The 16,791-nt window shown below is 34.7% G+C and overlaps 1 long non-coding RNA gene across 3 annotated transcripts in view; it reads right to left on the bottom strand.

Annotated features, from left to right (window-relative positions):
• Window positions 1–16,791, bottom strand: part of LOC107974828 (uncharacterized) — a 182,032-nt gene that overhangs the window by 31,902 nt on the left and 133,339 nt on the right. For all 3 annotated transcript variants that reach the window (XR_010156990.1, XR_001717870.3, XR_001717872.3), the window contains 2 exons: window positions 14,025–14,120; window positions 796–892 (listed from right to left, as the gene is read on the bottom strand). This is a non-coding gene — a long non-coding RNA (uncharacterized LOC107974828). The remainder of the gene's footprint in view (window positions 1–795; window positions 893–14,024; window positions 14,121–16,791) is intronic.

Raw genomic sequence — 16,791 nt, 5'->3', positions numbered from 1 at the left:
CCCAGGAGAGATGTTTAAGCTGAAACTATATATTTGTGATTTTTATGATTAATGAGCATAACTGTAGAGTATCTGCCCACTGGGTTAGGAATATATAGAGAGGAGCAAGCAATGATAGAAAGAAATATCTTGAAAATATTCAGAGAGGTGGAGGAAATGATGTCATCATGCACTTAAGGAAGAAGAGGAAGAAAATGAGAATAGAAGAGTAGTCAGGGATGAAATTTTGAAGTTTGGTAAGTCAAAGCCAAATGACAACAAGCTCTGTATAGTGAATGAATTGATCAAGGTCATTAGAATAGAAGATGTAAAAGATTAGTGAGGTCATAGTGATCATGAGTCATTAACATGGGTGCAGAAAGAACAACAGCAGGGGTTTGGGTTAAGAGAAAGAGCTATACATATGCACAATGCATTAAGGCTATATAAATGCAGAAGGCACCGAGAAAAGTAATAGAAAAATGTGGTTTATTTCTGTGTAATTAGTTAAGCAGATGAAACAAAAGTATTAAATAGCTTTTAATTTTTAGATTAATGATTCAACAAATATAGTTAATGAGGCTCAGAAAGGGCTGCAGGGCCCTATAATAAGTCAAATATATGAGAAAAGAAATAAATGAGCTACCTGTAGAATCATAAAGAGAAATTATCATCCATTGGCCTTGAGTGATTATACATTCAAAAGTCAAAATTTTGTTTCATATGATTTAGTTTCTTATTATGTGGTGTTTCATTTTTATGAAACATTTAGAATTTCTTAGTGGAATAGCAATCACTGATATGAATATTACTTGCCATGAAAAAAAATGATGAACTTGATAGTGATTAATGGCTTCCATTACACTCAGAATTTAGGTTGAATTGCTGGCTCTGGTGATAATAGCACAAAACTCTGCAAAAGAGGAACCAACATTTTAACATATTTTAGAAGTCCCAGATTTGGACTACATGAGTTTTTTACTTGTACTTCACTATACAATATAAGTCTGTATATCTATCTTAAATTATTAGGTTCATAAATATATCTATCTTAAATATATATGTCTATATTTTAAATAATTATGATCTTTTTAAGTAAAGAATAAAATAAAGGAAATCATTCATATTTATTGTCAATAAAAGCCATTGGTCAGGTTTTTCATCTTTTGGTTTCTTTTATATCATTAATCCATTTTCTATTTAATACCTTGGGATTTAACCAAATGATTCACTACACTTTGATGATAATTTTATAACTGAAGCTTGGAACCATCTCTCCAAAAGCCTATCTCAACATTAAATATTAAGATATCACATTAAAAAGGTAAGAGACACAGGCAGCAGCAAAGATAATTAATGTTACAAGGAAAGAACTACACAGAAAAATTAATGATCAAAGGATAATTCCGGGTTGTCAAGAATTTTTTTAATATTTCAAAGAACAGAAAAACCCCAGTCCTTTGCACCCATTTCCTTCTTCCCTTATTCTGCTGATCCAATCTGCCTCTAGCATGCAAGGCAATGCTTAGACCTCAAATGAATGTATGGGGATTTTCTTTACAACTTTTGTTGTGATTATTGTGCTTTGCTTTCAGAACAGAGGAAATGGGAGTTGCTAGTTGTCAAGTACATTTATGTAACAAATGTTTGTTTGCAAATATCTTGCCTTAGGGAAAGAAGAGATGGGAGTTTTCAGTTGTCAAGTTGATTTTAGCATTGAATATATTGTTTTAAGAAAACAAGCATAAGCTTGTATTTGTCAACAATTGCTGACAATAAAAATGTGTTTATTTCAAGTGTGACTGTATTTTATCTTGCTAAGGAGTCAGAAGTTAATGAGCTGATAAAAAATAAATTTCCCACTTCTGGTGACTGAAGTAGAAAAGAGATAGTCCAAGAAGATCAAAACCTGTGAGAGGAGAGGAACTGCACCAAAGGGCCCATCCTGCTGGTCTGGAGCTTGCTGGAGATCCAACACAACTCTCCCACATTTGAATGAATGTTAGGACCATGACCCACTAAGACAGGTCCAGTCCAGTGAAATTGCTCACTATCAGAGCTATTCCCATGACTCCTAGATGAAGACCATTGGCCTCTGCTTGAAACAGATTCATTACTACAGGAAAAGTAGCAAACTGGATGTTCCCATTTTGAATTCTGGATATTAACATCCATAATCCGATAAGAAAGAGTCTTATTCAAATACTGAGAAAAGTGAGTGCTTCAGTTTGCCTAAACAGTTTTCTTTAGGGAGGTTGAAAGAGGAAGCTTCCATGATTAGAATATTTGGAGCACCCTCTAAACTCCTTATTAGGACTACGACTTAATTTTTGGTAGCACATCTTAGGGAGGTCAGCAGTATTTTAGTTCCCTGAGTCTAACTGATGATAAGTAACCACAAAGAGTCCTGTATGCCCCAGGGAGCTTCTATTAGTACATGAAGCTCTGTAAGCAATGGGGACTGACTTCAAAGGATGCAATAACTATTCCTATATATGGTTAGGCTTGTCTGGATACTCCCTTGGATCAGCTCCTGACTCCCATTTATGGGTCAACTTTACATTCTGAGAGTGAAATCCTCCATTGTCACAATTTATTCATGAACTTTAACCAAGTGAAGCAGTAACTCAAACAACAAATTTATTCTGGTAACAAAAAATTCTATTAATCCATTCCCTCTACTTTTACTAAAGTTAGAAATCATACTCAGATGAGAATTTAATATTTTTCTAATCACAAAAATGAAAATGAAATATTTCTAAATCCACAGGATTAAAGAGCTCTTTTCAGTGTTTCATGTTTTGAAATTATTTCATTACACAGCAGTGTTATTAGTCTTTCTGGCTTCTTCACCAAACTTGAATGATCAGGCATCCTGTCTGTTGCTTTCCTTATAATGTGTTCTTCAACAGTGAGTCAAAGATAGATGTCAAGCTTGAAGTAAAGGTTCATTTACTTTCATGTATTATTCAGAGAAAGCCTCTGATGATTATGTAAGATGCCATTATAATTAATTATCAAATGGATGAGTGAATTTTAAAATGAGGCTATAATTCATTGACCAGAATCCTGTTCACCATTCTTCAATTAGGGTGGGCCTTTTCCATGTTGGATTAACATTCTTCTTTCTCCTTAATTGATCTCTTGTCATCCTTGAACAAAAAGTCATTTGTTAGTGCAGGAAGCAGTCAAAGTTAAACAAGGAGCCTACTGATTTGAAGGGCTCTGTGTCATAGAAAATGTCATGTGCAAGGTGCTTGCAATAGATGAAAATGAAAAACACACACCACACCACACACACACACACACACACACACACACACACACACAGACAAAACTCCATGCTGGGAATTATGTTAATCAGTGTTGATATTCAAAATATGTAACAACTGTAGAGGCAGCATGGGCACCAACCATCAGAATGAATGCAATGTCTAATCAGAATGAGCATTGCACAACCTGCTGGTAGAGCTATACTGATACATCTGATTGCATTAGCCTTGAAGAATATAATTGCTCCATTCATTACTAATTTACTTTACAATGACAAGGTCATTGATAACTTTTAAGCAGAAAATTCTATAACTCTGTAATTTTCATTGACATTTTTAGTGTAAACTGAGAGTAACAACCTCAAATGCTACAGGACAAGGCAGGAATTAAAAGCCAGGAAGTGCACAAAAGAGCTGGAAGTGGCAAAGCCTGCAAAACAGGAGACTGCATTCCTCAACCAAAGATGTTCAATTTAAAATATTTTTTAAACTGCTGGCCAGGAAATACAACATAACTCACATTCTATCTTAGGTTCAAACTAATGAGCATGCCAAAGTCCAAAAAACATCTTCAAATGCTGTAATGTTCTCCAATTTAACCTAATACTTGGGAAATATGTTGTATTCTCATGATGGACTATGTTATTATGTCACAAAAGTTAAATAACTTATAATAAAATTTAAATAAAAATCAAAGAAAAAATTTCCTAACGTTTCTCTTAAACTGCGAATGGTCAGGAACTGTGCCTTATATCATTCTCGTACTAGCACAGTGCTTCTTATTCTATATGTAAACCAATGCATGTGCATTTGGATATAGAATGAAGAATGGTTTATTGTTTGTTTGTTTGCTTGTTTGCTCTTGAACTATTTTAACAAAAGAGGGTTTTAATTTTTTCCTGAGTGAATGATGATAAAGTAGAAACAGAAAACTATTTCATGAATGCCATTATAAATCCTCAAGGGTAACAGAAAAGTAGAGCATTATTACTAAGTTACAGGTCAGGTCAAATTACCCAATATGCACTTAGAGAGGTGAGGTGGAGAAAAAACAGATCTGACCACATATACCACAAATTATTTACCATTTAAGAAAATGGCCAACTCCATGTAAGCAAAAACCCTCCAAAAGCATCTTGAAACCCACAAAGCTATCCAGAATTGATACACCCCATTATACAGAATTGACAAGTCCCATTCATTCCGTGGGATTTTATGAGCACCATAGCAAATTTGTGAACACAATATGGACCTAATGCAGAAATTTCCTGAGCATGCCTCAATCCTAAAGGGTCTTCCAGGAAATACTTTCAATTACGGAATGAAGGTAAAGAAACCCATAGCTTGAGAGGGATCACTGGAACAGAATATTGTGCACAGTTCTTCGTGGGCTTGATAATTCTCCAGCACACATTATAAAACTGAAAAATCTGAAGAATTCTTCATTTAATCCCAATGTCTTGCTTTATCTTAAACCTCAAATCTATAATTTTGCAGCTGAAAATCAAATCAAAAATTTAAGGAACGTAGGTAAGGTGAATAGATGGAAAAAAGAGAGAGAATTAGGCTAACGCAATACAATGACATTCGTGCTTGATCATTGTTATTGTCCAGTGACGACTACATCCCAAGGTCTTGGATGAAGAATAAAAATAAATTGCAGACACTAATGAAAGGTTTCTTCAAGGCAACAGAAATTAAAGACATTGATCTCATACCAAAAAAATTCACAAAACACTTTTAGAAGTTTGACTGTACAAAAGTAGAAACTACACCATCTACTACTTCTAATTCGCATTTAAAAAATGTATTTTGAGATAACGCTGGTCTATCACACTAACTGATAACAGTTCATTTCTTGCCGCTATGGCAGCCAAAATGTGTAGTAGGTGATTAAAGACCAGCATCTCCCTATTTTGACATGCGATGAAGTCTAAAAATATTTTTTATACAAGAATGTGTAATAGCTACATTAATCAGCTCTTCAAATCATTTAATTCTCAAGATGATACTACAGTTTTTTATCCTTCCCTTGTCTATTAATTTCTTAAAAAGAAAAATGTCATATAATGAGTAAAGTTCATGTTTAAGTTTCTACTCTTAAATAGCTACCAATTTTCAAATGCCTTGATATAAGAGAAACTGTTAATTGCATCAATAAAATCTGTATCAAAGATAAAGTTTTAGCCTGAGAAATTCAGTATAAACCAGAGAATAAATATGTTTATTCCCAAAATATTAACAAAATATATTTAGAAGTTCTATCATGTCTTGAATAGATGCATATATCTATCTTCATAAAAATAATCATTCTGAGTCATTTTACTCATGTCAATAAAATCTATATTTAAAAAATAAAATCACATATATTCTTAATTCTATTATAAGATGTCAAGAATATTATTCTGTCTCTGCCATTTCAACTAAATAATAACATAGTAATTCTGGTATAACCAGTAATTTTACACACAACCCTAATTTAGTCTCTTTAACTTATATGACTTGAGTAAACAAAAGGTTTTTGCAATCTAGAAAAGTCCATATATTGAGAGCAATTTTTACATGAAGGCTACTAACTAAAGAGAATAAAATTTTTCCATTGGTCTTTAGATTCACCATCCTCACCAAAAAACCCAAACCCTAATATATAGAAATAGCAATACTTTGAAAAGTATTCACAGAAAAGTATTCAAGTGAGAAAATAATTACAATAAATGGGAAAATATCCCATGCTCTTTTGAAGATTTAATTAACTCCAAATTAATGTGTTAATTTTATAAAATTCCAGTAAAAGTTTTAAATGAGTATTTTAGAAACTTTTTTGTTATATATATGTAAGGTATACAACATGATGTTTTGCTATATATGCACATAGTGAAATGATTACCACAGTCAAGCAAATAAACATATCTATCACTTTATATAGTTACCTTATTTGTGGGGGGTAGGTAGGTAACAGGTCCTAAAATCTACCATTTTAGCAAATTTTTAGTATATAATATTATTAACTACAGTTCCCATGCTGTACATGAGATCTCTAGGCTTATTCATCTTATATAACTTGACCTACATCTCCCCATCTCTTCCCCCTCCATGCCCCTGGTAATCACTGTCATACTCTTTGTTTCTACATACAGTATTTGACATTTTTTCCCCAAAATTTCTCTAAAATCATGCAGTATTTGCCTTCTTCTGTGTAGCTTATTCCACTTAGCATAATATCCTCCATGTCCATCCATGTGCCACAAATTGCACTATCTCCCTTTTTAACTCTGAATATTGTTCCATCATACATATATACCACAATTTCTTTATGCATTCATTCATCTATGAACACAGGTTGTTTTCATATCTTGGCTGTTGTAATAATGCTACAGTAAACATGGGAACTCAGCTATCTCTACAAGGTGCTAATTTCATTTCCTTAGGGTATATAGCCAGCAGAGGTATTGCTGGGTCTTATGGTAGTGTTATTTTTAGTTGTTCAAGGAACCTTCACACTGTTTGTCATAATGGCTATACCAGTTTACATTCCCACCCACCAAAAGTGTACAAGAGTTCCCTTTACTGCACACCCTCACCAAAACTTTTTATCTCTTGTCTTTTTGATAGTAGCTGTTCTAACAGGTGTGAGGCAGTATCTCACTACGGTTTTATTTAATTTGCATTTCCCTGATGATTAGTGATGTTGAGCACCTTTTCATATACCTATTTGTCATTTCTATGTCTTCTTTGGAAAAATGTCTACTGAAGTCTTTTGACCATTTTTTAATTGGGTTATTTGGATTTTTTTTTTTTTAAGATGGAGTCTCGCTCTTGTCACCCAGACTGGAGTGCAGAGGCGCAATCTTGGCTCACTGCAACCTCCACCTCCCAGGTTCAAGTGATTCTCCTGCCTCAGCCTCCTGAGTAGCTGGGATTACAGGTGCCCACCACCATGCCTGGCTAATTTTTGTACTTTTAGTAGAGATGGGATTTCACCATGTTGGCCAGGCTGGTCTCAAACTCCTGTCAGGTGATCCTCCCACCTTGGCCTCCCAAAGCGCTGGGATTACAGGCATGAGCCACTGGGCCTGGCCTATTTGTTGTTGTTGTTGTTGTTGTTGTTGTTGTTGTTGTTGTTGTTAAATTGCTTGAGTTTCTTATGTATTTTGTATATTAACTGATATGGGTTGGCTGTGTTCCCAACCAAAACTCATCTTGAATTGTAGCTCCCATAATTCCCACATGTGGTGAAAGGGACCCAGTGGGAGATAATCGAATCATGGGAGCAGTTTCCCCAATACGGTTCTTGTGATAGCAAATGAGACTCACGAGATCTGATGTTTTTATAAGGGGTTTCTGCTTTTGCCTGGTTCTCATTCTGTTTCGCCTGCTGCCATGTAAGATACACCTTTTGCCTTCCGCCATGATAGTGAGGCCTCCCCAGCCATGTGGAACCATGAGTCCATTAAACCTCTCTTTCTTTATAAATTACCAAGTCTCGGGTATGTCTTTGTTAGCAGCATGAACAGACTAACACATTAACCCCTTATTGGATATGTGGTTTCCAAATATTTTCTCCCTTTCTATAGATTGTCTTTTCACTCTAGATTATTTCATTTTCTATGCAGAGGCTTTATAGTACAATACAATTCCACTAGTTTACTTTTTGTTTTTGCTGCCTGTACATTTCAGGTCATATCCAAAAAAATCATTGCCCAGACAAATGTCATGGGGCTTTTCTTTTCTGTTTTCTTCTAGAAGTTTTACGTTTCATGTCTTACATTTAAGTCTTTCATCCATTTTGAATTAATATTTTTGTGTATCATGTTAGATGAGGGTTCAATTTCGTTCTTCTGCATGTGGGTATCCAGTTTTCTCAGTACCATTTATGAAAAAGACTATCTTTTCACCATTGTGTGTTTTGGGCGCCCTATTTGAAGAACAGTTAGTTGTAGATAAATGGATTTTTTTCTCGGCTCCTTATTCTGTTCCATTAGTTTAAATGTTTATTTTTTTGACAGTATCATAATCTTTTGAGTACTATACCTTTGTAATATATTTTGAAATCAGGAAGTATAATGCCTCTAACTGTTCTTGTTCAAGATTGATTTGGCTACCCAGGGTCTTTTATTGTCTCATATAAATTTTAAGATTTAGTTCATTTCTGTAAAAAAAAATACTATTGGGACTTTGACAGGAATCACGTTAAGTCTGTGTACTACTTTGGGTAGTATGGACATTTTAACAATATTAATTTTTCCAATCTGTGAACACAGGATATCTTTCCATTTATTTCTCTTCTTCAATTATTCTTGTCAATCTTTTATAATTTTATTGTACAGATCTTTCACTTTCCTGGTTAAATTGATTTCTACTTATTATTTTCAATGCTATTGTAACTAGGCTTGTCTTCTTTATTTCTTTTTTGGATAGATTGCCATTGATGTAAAGAAATGCAACTGATTTTTCTGTGTTAATTTTGTATTCTTCTACTTTACTAAATTTATTTATTATAGCTAACAGTATTTTTGTGAAATCTTTAGAGCTTTTGCATGTAGAATCCTGTCATCTTCTAATAGAGATAATTTTACTTCTTCATTCTTGATTTGGATGCCTTTTCTTCTTTTTCTTGCCTAATTGCTCTTGCTAGTAATTCCAGGGATGTTGAATAAGTGATGAGATCTGACATTCTTGCCTTGTGCCAGATTTTAGAGAAAAAACTTTCAATAGTTTCCCATTGATTATGACCTTAGCTGTGGGCTTTTCATCAATGCTCTCTATTTTGATGGGGAAATTTTCTTCTCTACCCATTTTATGGAGAGGTTTTACCATGAAAGAACATTGAACTTTATCAAATGCTTTTTTTCCTGTGATTTTTATCTTTCATTCTGTTATTATGATAGATCACAGTGATTAATTTGCATAGGTAAAGCCAATCTTGCATCCCAGAAATAAACTACACTTGATCATGCTATACAATCTTCCTGACGTGTTGTTGAACTTGGTTTGCTAGTATTTTCATCAGAGAAATTGGACCATCTTTTCTTGTGGTATCTTTCTGGCTTTGGTATCAGGGTGATGTTGGCCTCATAAAATAAGTTTCAAAGTAAGACTTCCACTTTGGTTTTTGGAAGAGTTTAAGAAGAATTGGTATTAATTCTTCTGTGAATGTTTGGTAAGGAAATTTACATATTCTCTAAAATATATGCTGAGAAAAAGAAGTTCAGAAATAGCAATGTCAACCATGAAATGCAAATAATACTTAACTTACCATACATTAAGAAATACTACAAAGCCATAGATGAGAACCCATGTAATACTGGTCCAAGAACACATAAATAAATAAATAAATAAATAAATAAATAAAGATAGAAAAAGAAACTCAGAAGTTGGAATGGTTGGATAAACGATGATAACACTAAATACGGAGAAGGATCTCTGAGCTCTGAGAAAAATAACAGCCCAATCTCAGGAGAGTCTATAGAACCAGAATAATCAGAGTGAAAGCCAAATCAGCCAGGGAATCCCACTGAGAATACGACTCAAGGTAAAAAAAAATAGACCGAAACTCTACAAGTCACAGATGTTTCTGGAGGCTAGCAGAGCTCCCAACAAGCAACATCCAAGTACAGAACAGGCTATATAATCTAAAAGACTCAGTGAAAAATGAAAATGTGGGTCCCACAGTACAGAAAGAAGTGACATTAAAAGTATTAAAATGTAAAGCCATTCCATCCTTCCACAGTCTCTCTGTCTCAATTTGTTATGGTGTTTTCATTTGCTATGTAATGTTAATCTAAGTACATTTAAATTATTAGTAAAAATTTACCATTCATCTTTATATTGTTCAATACCAGTCCTAAATGCAAATATAAGAGCATTTAACTCATGCATGGAATTAACAAAATTTCAGGCTTCACTTTTTGCAGCTCATATTTGAATATATATTATAGTCTTACCAGAAGAGTGGAAAGTCTGCAGAAAACTAACACAACTGCTTTTATTTCACTTCTTGATGTATGCAAGATCTACTGATAGTCTTTAACTTTGCCTTATTGATGAGTAAGAAGGACTAACAAGAAAAGGAATTATGGGTTGCACTATTTCCTTTTCCTTCTCCTTCATCATTTTTTAGTGTAAGTGGTTGGGTAATGCAGGGAATTACAAAAGGCCATGATAGGGTCCTCTGGTCATTTGTGTTTCTTAGTGGTCATTTACATATTTCTACATTCAAAGCAAATTATGTTTGAAACAGAAAGCATGGCCTTTAGGGATGTTCACATCCCCACTTTCTCATTGGTAGATGTAACATGCTTACTGTGTACTCCTTTGAGTCTTACTGAACCTCCACATATTAATGACTGTGATAGAATGCTTAGATGGCCCCCAAGTGTTCTTCCCCTTGTTGTGCATACCTTTTCCAATTCCCTCACTTAAATGCAGTGGGCTGTGTGAATGTGATGGGATATTACTCCCATGATTATATTATGTTATATGGCAAAGGTGAAGGGACTTTGCAAATGTAATTAAGGTCCCAACTCAGTTGGTTGAAGTTAATAAAAAGATTGAGTATCCTAGGTGGGCCCTATATAATCAGATGAACCCTTTAAAAGAGAGACTACAGATCAGAAACTCCAAGCAACAGCAGAGACACTCTCTCTCCATCTCCCTACACTCCTCCTTTTTCCCTCCCACCATCAAACTATTGTTTTAAAACTTTGAAGAAGCAAGCTACCATGAACTCTACTGACATAAAGAAATGAATTCTACCAACAACATGAGGGAGCTTGAAAGCAGATCGTTCCCTCTCTAAGCCTCCCAATGAGAATGCAGCCCAGCCAACTTTGAATACAGCCTTATGAACCCTTAAGCAGAGGATCCAGTTAAGCAATGCCCAAATTCCTGTCCTACAGAAAGTGTTAGTAATGAATGTGTATTGTTTTAAACCACTCAGTTTGTGGCAAATTATTACACAGTGTACAAAACTAATATTTGGGTCCACTGGAATTGTGTGCTTATGGAGCACTGCAGTTGCTATATGTGAATAAGGCAAGAAGGAACAGTGCAGACACGCATATTGTGTGATGCTTACACACATTTGCTTACACACATGCACCATCATCCCATCGGAATTCACTTACAAAACACAGATGCGAACGTAAAATTATTATGAAGTTCAAATTAGTAACAGCAGAGCATGAAATCAAGCATAAAAACTTTCTATCATGGGGCCCTAGACAACTGCATGTTCATGAAGCTGGCCCTGCACAGTGGACAAGGACCAGGAACAAGTAAAAAATTACTTCAAAAACAGCATATCTTTCTCTGCATGATAAAATATCATATGCTGTACCCTTTCCTCTCCCATGAAAGCAATACTGTCTTAGGGAGAGTAGTGAGCAATAAGGATAGCAATCTGAGTACAAAGCATTACCCAACCAGTTTACATGGCCACATCATACGTGCTTTACACTGAATTTTATACTTAATTATTTCACTGCTTTCTCTTCCCCAACCCCAACAAATGAGCACCAAGAGGAATACTAGATTTGTTAAAAAGAAAATTGCAAAAATGCATAATTGCATTTTCTCTGAAATCCAAGCTGCAGAGTGAATAATATATTCTGACCCCATTTTGCTCATGGCACAGGACTTAAACTATTTTTTAAACAAATCCTTTAAAGTTATATAACACCTTGAAGAGTGAATCCCTCCAACTCACTCTCTGGAATTGCATACTATCATCCTTTTAAGAACTTTTTGCTCCTGGAGACTCTGTAAGGACAAAGATTCTTAGAAAATATTTCTTGAAGAATTTTAAGTAAAATCATCAGTGGAACTTGGACAAAATCAACAAATTACTTAATGCCTAAAATATCACAAAATATTATCTTCTAACTGCTCTGAGGACAGAATTTACACGGAAGATTTTTGGGTTTTTTTGTTTTGTTTTGTTTTCTCAAACGACATTGGCATTTGGGAAAAAAAAATAAAATAAGTGCTGAAATGTAAGTTATCCTATTCTTCTGAGGGAATGAAAACAGCTGAAGAAAAGGAATTCTGATGAAAAGTATTCCAAAGTAAATTCAGTCCCCAACCCTCTCTTAAGGATTACAACTCATGTGCATCAGATCCTAGATAGCTGAAAAAGTTCCAAAAGTCCATCCTTACACTTTACTGGGAATAGCTCCATCTGCAGTCATACTGGCGTGGCTCAGAATAAATCCCAAAGATAATTCTAATTTCCTATGTCTGATTTCTTCTGCCTCAAATCTTACAGTCAACTTTTATTTTTCATATTTTAAACATTTTCTTCCCTTGACTCAACCTCCTTTTCCCAACACATCTCTATTTTCTCTTCCATTACCAAACTCCAGACTCTAGTAACCTTACACCAGAATCACTTCAATACTTCTACTATCTTCGTAAAGTCTTTTTTCTTCTAGGACATTTAATAGAGGACTACCTAATTAATCCCTCTAAAATGCTATCTCTAAAAATATCAGTGCTAAATTATTCAGCCTAGCATCAAAGTCTCTCCCCAACCTAGACTCTACCACCTTTTCGCCCTTGGTGGTTTCCTATGGGTTGAACACAAGGAAATAGCCCAAAAAGCCTCACCAGTTTTTCTGGGAGATACTATTTCTCTTAGATAAATTAAATCTGACTTCACATTTGTAGATTCAATTCAACTTTTCTTAGTCCTCTATTATATGCCAGGCACTATGCTTGACACTGGAGAAGCAACAATGAGTGAGACATGACCCTGACTTTGAAGAGCTCACTGTGATGGGTAGGAGAGTTTAAAGGGCTCCCCAACCCACCTCGTCACCCCTATTTCTACCACTACAAAATATGTGGCAACTGCTAGAGGGGATTATTCGTAAAATGTTAAGAGAGCACAAATAAGGGAGTTGAGATTAGAGAGAGTAGATGTACAAAGACCATGCAAAAGCTACAATAGGTTATTTATTTATGATCCTGATTAGGGTTTCTAGTCCTAAATGATATGCAAAATAAGAAAAAAAAGTCTTCCTATATAACTACAAGGTTGCAGATCCCTAAATTAGAATAGAAGCAGAGAAGAGGGAAAGGCAGGAGCCAATCTGGAGTAATGAATAACTTACAGGACTCTGTGAATAACCATATGGGAGAGAGAATTAAAGGCAAGAATTAAGCTGGATTCCAAGTTCTCAGGTCTGAGTGCCTGAGGTAAAATAGGATGTTTGAGTGGCAAAACAGTCAGAATAGAAGGACAGCTGGAGAGGGGGAAGGTAGTGTGGCATTTTGGATGTACTTATGGAAGAGATGTCTCTACTTGTAGCAGGAATTTAAAAATGAGACCTAGAACTCAGTTTTGATGTATACTTGGTGACATGATAAAAACATGAAGAAAGAAGTGGTAAAAGAAGAGCAAAAAGCCAAGAACAGAATTTTAGAAATCATCCGGATGTGAAGTCAACAGAACATGATGAAATCAAAATAAGAACATAAATAAGGAGCAGCCAGAAAGTTAAGAAGAGACACACCACATAATCTAGAACCTTTCAGTCTTATCATACGTTACTTTAAAATAAAGACCATGAATTATCCTCTGCTCTAGCAAATTTTCTCCCTAAAGGCACTTCTTTGGCCATTTGTTAGTGGTCATGAAAGTGGGGTTAGCTTTAGAAAATTCTTTTCAAAATATGAAGCAGGGAATCTTTATAGTACACACAAGGGTATGTTTTTAATTATGAAATGAAAATATAAAAGAAAATCTAATGAAATGCACTATAATTCACTTACATTTTACTGAGAAAAATGTACATGTGGCTTCTCTCCAGCTGATTTCACTGCTCCCGATAGTCACACTGGGGTAAATTGCCACCAGCAAGCTTTATACTTCAAAACAATCAAAATAAAAGAATATGAGGTTCTACATAATAAATATAGGTCTGCATTTAAAGCCATTGTGTTTTATATTTTTAGTCATAAGCACAGGTCTCTTTATATTAATGTTGAAAGGACCTACAAATAGTTCATAAATTTAGGCCTGTAAAACTGCATACCTCCTACTGATACACAATACTGCTAGTTTTTATAAGCCTTCTGTGAAGCAGAGTCCTCAACTCTAAAGGCCACAGAAGGATGTTGACTAGGACTGGCCTATGCCTAAGGGACAAATAGTTCAAGTGAAGTCAAATATTAGCACTAAGAATTGAAATGTAACCTAACCAACCTACAAATCAAAGTTTTATGATAAATTATTTTTCTTAAATGAGGCGCAATAGGATTTCAGTATCAGACATTGTCAAAACTCCAGCTCTGCTTCTTAATAGCTATGTGATCTTGAAAATGTTAGGAGATCTCGGTTTCCATATATGAGAAATGGATGGTTGTGTATAACTTGCAGGGTCATTGGGAAGGTTAAAAAAGATAGCATATATAAATTGCCTACAACAGAGCCTAGTCCATATATCTGTGCAATGTAATTGGGTGGACTAGTTTTAAAGAATAACATTAATTTTGTTTGATCTCTTTTTCTCTTCCACAATTTTTTCTACTTGTATTAACAAGAAACCAGCATTTTTGTAATCTGACATTTTCTAGATTCCATATGATTAATGCAATTTCCAGCAAACTTTATGGTTAATTTCTCTAGCTTTTATAGCCATCTATGATTAATGCTTTCTTAGCTAGTAATAAATGTGATAATGTTATGAGTTCTGTAACTTGAAGCATTATAAGTAGAACAAAATGAGATGATTTATGCAATTAAAGACAGGTAGGACAGCCCACACTTGACCCCCATTCAAAAAATATAAAATAATTTAAAATAGGAGTGCTGGCCTGTTTAGAAGAGAAAAATACATCATGCAAAAAAAAGAAACTGTGCTTTAAAAACGTTGTCTGAACCTTTTTACAAAATACAGCATGCTCAGTAACAACATGGCTTTTTTTAGTCAGATTTGCTTCAAGTGAGTCATCGAAGTTCTCTGTGCCTCAATTTCCTTTTCTGTTAAATAATAATGGCAATATTTAAACATTAAATGATTAATATATAAGCTATATAACTGTCAAGAGTAGTTATTTCTCAACAGTTTGTTGTTATTCTTTCGAGATTCATCCGGGTCCTGCGAACAAACAGAAAAAACTCAGCTAAGGTTATGAAGAGAATTTAATGTTGGGGCTATTTTCAGAGGTGTAGGGACCAATAAGAGATATTGAAAGACCCAGGACTGTCAACAATCAGAAGCCATCATTACGACAGGATCTGTAGAGGTAAGCAAGGGGAAGACAATTCTAGCCAACCTGGTGGTCATAAAGGGTTGCGGAACTACAGTACTCAAAGGGAAGGGGAGAAATATTTCTATTTTCAACTGACTGAAGCCAACAGAAAGCTAGAGGGCAAAGAACTGTACAGCCAAGGTGCTGGAGTCCATGGGAATCATCCTCCATGGACAGGCTCTCCAAGGGCAGAGAAGAGCAGAGAATCAATCGGGGGGTTGGAGGGTTAAACAGAGTCTATCCAAGCTAAATTATAATTGAATAATTAAATCAAACCCTGTATTCCTCATAGTTACACTGAGGCCAGACCCTTTATTTTGCTCACTGGACTCCATTCTCAGTTCTCCATCTATTCCAAGTCCTTTTTTTGGCGGGGGACAGACTTAGTGTGATGGCTGTGCCACAACTGTTATCTTCTGGGTTCTTGATCAGTGAAGGGTAAGCCTTCATTTTGAGGCATTTCTGCTTCTCTTTTACTGCTCCAATTCATAGTCAAAAGGAATACAATTCTTGATGATTAAAAAGTACGATAAGTCTGATAAATCTGTTGTCAGTTTGTTCATGCAAAAGATAGAGTGTAAAAATCTAATGAGCCTTTTAACATTTTTGTGACTGCTTGGCAAACAAAGCAATGGCTCATTTTGGTTTTGCTTATTTACTATACTCTCCTCTATAGAATGATTCATAATGCCAACATTTACCTTTAGCCAAAGCTTTTACATTCAATCAGCAAACCACTTAAATACATCAGCCTGAATCTTGATATCAGTAATCTGGGTGAATTGGTATAAATTTTTGTTTCAGGTGTTTAAATTATTAATTTATAACAAGAGGAATTTTAAAAGAGACCAAATCTACTCTACTGTTTGGGGGGGTGTGTGTACATATAATAGTTAAAATGAAAAAGCATTATGTGATTTTGTTACAAACTTCTCAATAACCTCTCAAATTAGGTATTTAGAGAAAAATTGTGAAAGACTTAGAAATGGAACAGAAAAGGCTTGTGGGAGTTCTCAGTGAAAAACTAGGCATTTCCTAGGATACACCCTTCCTCATTATCTATCAGATCCATGCCTTTCGTTGACAGAACTGTTTACTACTCTGTATATTGTAAATAACTGATCAAAATGGAAATAATTATTTTTCTGAGTTTTTTTAACAATACATAATATTTGCATATATTTTTGTGGTATATATGATATATTACTACATGCATAGAATGTGTAATGTTTAAGTCAGGATGTTAAGGTATCCATTACCACAAGCATTTATTATTTCTATGTTT

The sequence above is a fragment of the Pan troglodytes genome, chromosome 4, assembly GCF_028858775.2.
Source record: "Pan troglodytes isolate AG18354 chromosome 4, NHGRI_mPanTro3-v2.0_pri, whole genome shotgun sequence".
NCBI lineage: Eukaryota > Metazoa > Chordata > Mammalia > Primates > Hominidae > Pan > Pan troglodytes.
Note: the sequence above shows the minus strand (reverse complement) of the source record. Positions and strands in the feature narration are given on the sequence as shown.